This window comes from Apium graveolens, chromosome 1 (genome assembly GCF_009905375.1).
Source record: "Apium graveolens cultivar Ventura chromosome 1, ASM990537v1, whole genome shotgun sequence".
NCBI lineage: Eukaryota > Viridiplantae > Streptophyta > Magnoliopsida > Apiales > Apiaceae > Apium > Apium graveolens.
Window position 1 is genome coordinate 62,995,958 of NC_133647.1, and position 6,496 is coordinate 63,002,453.

A 6,496-nucleotide genomic window follows, 5' to 3' on the forward strand; every position below is an offset into this window, starting at 1 on the left:
ACATATCACAATCCTTTCTCATAGTTTTTATATCCTTATATTCCTAGAAATCAAAGCATACTCGCTTGACCTAGGCTATTTCTCAAATCACACTAACATGACTCTTTTACGAGTACTAGACCCATTTACAACCAAACATTTACGTGCATACTATCACTTATATCAATCGACTTAATTCCCTTTTCTTTTATTCCTTAGTTCGAACCAAAACAACAATCCAATCAAGCAAAATCAAAGATTTTCACATATAACACTCAATCATTCTTTCAATTACCAAAATCAAGTTTTGACCTTTATTTCTTATGGCCTATTCGGCCTTATTGCAAATACTCACCATAAAATCAATCAAATACTCACTTTAATTCACATAAACACGTATCTCATTCAACAACCTTTAAAGAACCATTCTCCTTTCTGTTAATCATAAAAATCCGAACCATAATCCTACATATACAATCAAATTTCTCAAAAATCACACCATACAACTTTAATTCTAGCATGATCCAACATTTAAACTAGCACCATTTTCTTTATTAACGAATTTCGAACATAAACACCACTCAATCATGGTCATGCAATCAAGTTCTCATTAGTCACTAAGATTTTTAGCAAAAATCAACTCAATTTTCTTTTTAAGCCTAAGACCCATTCGGGTTTATCAAGAAAACACACATGCAAAGATCAATCTTGACATGCAAAGTCTTATATCACATTTTCAACTTGTTTTAAGCCTTAACTTAGTCATTACTCTCATTTTTATCAAGATTTCCGAAGCACAAAGCCAAACATCACCTAATGACTCAACCTTAATCAAATTATTCAATCAACATGCATGCATTCACTTAATCACAAATCAATCTCTTCTAAACCCATTTTCTATTCGGCAAAAATTCAAAATTCACAATCCAAGAATCAAACAAGGACATGCACATCTTGATCCTTTTTAAGACTAACATGCAATCACTTTTAGGCTATTCATACTTAGTGTTTACCAAGATTATCTCACAAAAAATCAATTTCCTTTCTTATTAACATAAAAATTCGAACCTAACTTAGCATGCATCAATAATTTCATTCCTTTTCAAGCTAATAACAATCCATTATTACTTTAAACAAGTTTACTCAAACCAAACAACTTTAAATATTAAGTCCATTCGGCCTTTTTCAAAAACAAAACATGCAACTTGATATTCTTACTCCTTGAATCACAAATCATCCTATTTCTTAACATCAATTCATTGAATCATGCAATTAACCACAATCAACTTGATTTCTTTAAAATTATAATGGCCATTCGGCCTTTTCAATCAAAACACCACATGCAAATATAAAGAATTGATCTTAAGGTTCTAGAGCTCAGTTTTTAACATCATAGCTCACCACCGGTTCACCGGAGTTCATCACCGGTGGCGGTGGCATCTCGGTGGTGCCCTCATTCGAGGGTGTCCAACCATGAGCCCCCGATTTCTTAACCAAAACCAATGCAACAACACCACATGCAATCTAATTTCAGCACGTTAATCACAGAACATGAACTAATCAAGCAAGCCCTCGGTTCTTGGCTTGAAACCGAACCCAAAACACACACACTTCGGCATGCAAGCACCAATACACACATGCACATACTTCTACCTACACATAAGTGTTTATCATGAAGAATTAAGGATGATTGATGAGTTTGATCAAGGAAAAAGGAAGGATACCGAGAGAAATTGAAGAGAGAGCCGAGAGAGAGTTGTTCGAGTGAGAGAGAGAGAGAGTGTGAAAGAAAAAAAGGAGAGAAATTAGTGAGTGCACGGCAAGAAGAAGAAAATGGGGGGGGGGGGAAAGGAGTGTTTTATACTCCACCAAATAAGGGTAAAATAGTAATCTACTAACCCCCTTTTTAATTTGCATTTTGTTTCTCTTTTTACTCAAATGTAACGAAATCCAAAGTAAAAATATTTCTCTCGCGGAAAGTCAAGAATTATTGAAAATGACATTTTTAGCGCGTAGGCCTCGAAATTAGCTTTTTATCCATTACTGATAATAAGAATTTGAGCGAGCGGTTGATTTTATATGAATTTCACAAACTCGCTTTAATAAATACCTTTTCCACATAAAATCGATTTAAAAATGCAAAGATCAACAATTAAATTCACTTATCATTTTTAAAAAGTCTCTAAGACCTCTATGAAGATAACAGAACAAATCCCATGTTTTTATCCGTCTCAGATGATTTTATAAAAATGCACGAAGGTTAATTAAACCTTTACTTAAATCACATAATTCCTTTAAAATTCACAAAATTGACACAGAACATATAGTCAAGCACACAGTCAAGCAATCACACGCATATAGTCACATAACGACTCAGGTCTGATCATAGAATATTTCACTCTTAAATCTTTATCCTCTTTTACGTGTACCGGGTCACGTTCAGCCTGACGGCCCGACGCTCAGCGTTTCGATTACGCTTCTCATTATCTTGGCCAATCAACACGTCTCTTAAGATGAAATACTTTATTCATTCACTTCACATATAATTCACATTTTATATTATTTAATTTTCATACTAGGACGGGTTCCGTTCTACCTGACGGCCCGAAACCACAGCTCGACTTCTAAGATGACTCTTTAAATTGGAACGTTTTTATTCACGCTCCTTAACTCTAGTATACAGATAAGACAAATAATCACCACTTAATCACATAATCTCATCACATAACACATACTTTACTTTCTTAATTACGACGCAAAATTCTCGGTTGTTACAATCTACCCTCCTTAAAAGGATTCTGTCCCCAGAATCTAATCTAAGCAAATAGATGGGGATACTTTTCTTTCATTTCGCTTTCTAATTCCCAAGTCGATTCCTCGACTAGTGGATTTCTCCACAACACTCTAACTAGAGGTATAACTTTATTTCTAAGCATCCTTTCTTTTCGATCCAAAATTCGCACTGGCTGATCCACATAGGACAAATCTGGTTGGATTTCTACTGGTTCCAACTCGATCACATGGCTCGCATCAGCATTATACTTCTTCAGGAGAGATACATGAAATACATTGTGCAGATGTTGCATTTGCGGCGGCAGCGCCAATTCATACGCCACTTTCCCAACTTGTCGCAATACTTCAAATGGTCCAATGTACCTTGGACTTAGCTTTCCTTTCTTTCCAAATCGAGTTAAATCTTTCCATGGAGATATCTTCAACAAGACTTTGTCTCCAGTTTCGAATTGCACATCTTTCCGCTCTTGATTTGCGTACTTTGCCTGTCGGTCTTGAGCTGCAATTAATCTCTTTCAAATCATTTCAACCTTTTCCTTCCTCTGCTGAACTAGCTCTGGGACAATTAACTTGCGCTCACCAACTTCGTCCCAATAGGTAGGGGATCTACACTTTCTTCCATACAACGCTTCATAAGGCGACATGCCAATACTTGCGTGATAACTGTTGTTGTAGGAAAACTCAACTAAGGGCAAATGATCGTCCCAATTTCCTTTGAAATCTATTGTGCAGGTTTGCAACATATCCTCAATTGTCTGAATCATCCTTTCACTTTGTCCGTCTGTCTGCGAATGATATGCCGTACTCATTTTCAATTTCGTTCCCAAATGATCATGGAATTGTCGCCAAAATCTCGAATTAAACCTTGGATCTCTATCAGACACGATAGATACAGGAACTCCATGACGCATCACGATTTCATCCATATATAATTTGACCAGCTTCTCTAAGGAAAACCTTTCGTTTATCGGCAAGAAATGTGCTGACTTTGTCAACCGATCAATTACCACCCAAATCGCATCATGATTAGACTTGGTTTTAGGTAATCCTACCACGAAATCCATCGCGATATGTTCCCATTTCCATTCAGGTATGTCCAGTGGCTAAAGCAATCCACTTGGCATTTAATGTTCCGCTTTAACCCTTTGGCACGTATAACATTTGCTTATCCATTCCGCAATTTCCTTTTTCATGTTTGGCCACCAAAAAATTTCTTTCAAATCCTGGTACATCTTCGTACTTCCAGGGTGAATTGAAAATCTCGAGTTATGACTTTCTTGCAAAATCTCGTGCTTTAGTTCCACAACATCAGGTATCCAAATACGTGAGTTAACACGGTATATCCCTTTTCCATCCTTTTGAGCTTTAATTTCTTCTCCCGTCAACTTATTCCTTTCGCGATTCATCACTTGCTCTTGACAGCATCTAATCTTTTCCAAAATTTTAGGTTGAAACCGTATTGCATAAATGGCTTCACCTCCACATTCTGGAGTCTGCACCACTATTCCCATCTTTTCAAAGTCCTTGATTAATTCTTCTGATGACGTTAACATATTCAACTTTTCCTTTCGACTTAAAGCAACAGCTACCACATTTGTCTTTCCAGGATGATAGTTTATCGCACAATCATAATCTTTGATCAATTCCAACCACCTTCTTTGTCGCATATTCAGTTCTTTCTGAGTAAAGATATACTTTAAGCTCTTATGGTCCATATAAATCTCGCACTTTTCCCCGTACAAATAATGCCTCCAAATCTTAAGGGCAAATACAATTGCTGCCAATTCCAAATCGTGCGTTGGATACTTTTGCTCATGCGGTTTGAGTTGCCTTGACGCGTATGCTATTACCTTCCCGTGTTGCATTAACACGCATCCAAGTCCTTTATAGGAAGCATCACTGAATATCACAAATTCACCTTTATCATCTGGTAATACCAACACAGGGGCGGTTACCAATCTCTTCTTTAACTCTTGAAAACTTTCCTCACATTTTTCTGTCCAAATGAACTTCTCATTCTTTCTCGTCAATTTTGTCAATGATACGGCAATCTTTGAGAAATCTTGCACAAATCTTCTATAGTATCTGGCTAATCCCAGAAAACTTCTGACTTCCGTCGGAGTCTTGGGTCTTTCCCAATTCATTACAGCTTCTATCTTGGCTGGATCCACTTTAATTCCTTCTTTATTAACTACATGACCAAGAAATTGCACTTCCTTTAGCCAAAATTCACACTTTGAAAACTTTGCATACAGCTTCTCTTTTCGCAGAATTTCCAAGGAAATCCTCAAATGCTCCTTATGATCTTCCTCCGTCTTGGAATAAATAAGTATATCGTCAATAAACACAATCACGAACTTGTCCAAATACTGCTTGAACACTCTGTTCATAAGATCCATAAATGCAGCTGGCGCATTCGTCAAGCCAAATGCCATCATCAAAAACTCATAATGTCCGTATCTTGTTCGGAATGCTGTCTTGGGTATATCTTCCGCTTTGATCTTTAGTTGATGATACCCAGATCTTAAATCAATCTTTGAAAAGCACGAAGCTCCTTTTAATTGGTCAAACAAGTCATCGATCCGCGGTAGAGGGTACTTATTCTTGATCGTCAACTTATTCAGCTCACGGTAATCGATACACAAACGCATACTTCCATCCTTCTTCTTTACAAACAACACTGGTGTGCCCCACTGGGATACACTCGGTCGGATTACTCCTTTGTCTAACAACTCTTGCAACTGAGCTGCCAATTCCTTCATTTCAACCGGCGCCATGCGATAGGGAGCTTTCGACACTGGTTCCGTACCAGGAGCCAATTCAATCGTAAACTCGATCTCTCTGTCTGGAGGTAGTCCAGGCAATTCATCAGGAAACACGTCCGGAAAATCTCTTACTACCGGAATATCGTCGATCTTTAGAGATTCTTTCTCCACGTCCACGACATGAGCCAAATAAACTTCGCATCCTTGACGCATTAATCTTCTCGCCTCAATAACCGTTAGAAATTTCTTTTCTTGCCTCCTTCCTTTAAATATCACTTCCTCACCATCCTTGGTCTTTAACTTCACTTTCTTACTTTTACACTCTATTTGCGCCTCATAATTTGACAACCACTCCATTCCTGGAATAACCTCAAATTCTCCTAACTTAAAAGGAATTAAGTCAGCAGAAAAGTGCCAACCTTCTATAGACATATCACAGCCAGGACAAAACTTATTAACAAGAACTTTCTCTTGATTGGCTACCTCTATAATCAAATTAGGCTCTAGAGGGTACGCAACACAATTTAACTTATCAAGAATGCTTTCAGAAATAAAAGATCTGGTTGCTCCAGAATCCATCAAAACTTTTACTTCTACTGAGTTTATAACAAGCATACCTGCTACCACATCCACATCTTGCACCGCATCTTTCATTGACATGTTAAAGGTCCTAGCTCTGGGTTGAGCTGATGGTGCTGGGAGAGACGGCGGTCCAGCAATTCTGAGAACATTAGCCTTCTGCACAGGCTCCTTGCAATTTCTAGCCATATGGCCTACCTTGCCATACTTGAAACAAGCCAAATCAGGCTTCCTTACTTCATTTGAACATTCTGAAGAATAATGCCCCTTCTGGTTGCACTTAAAACATGTTATATCCAGCTTATTACACCTCCCCGGGTGTCTCTTTCCACAGTTCCTACATTCTTGCATCTGGGGTCTGCTTTCCCTTCCCGGTTGTC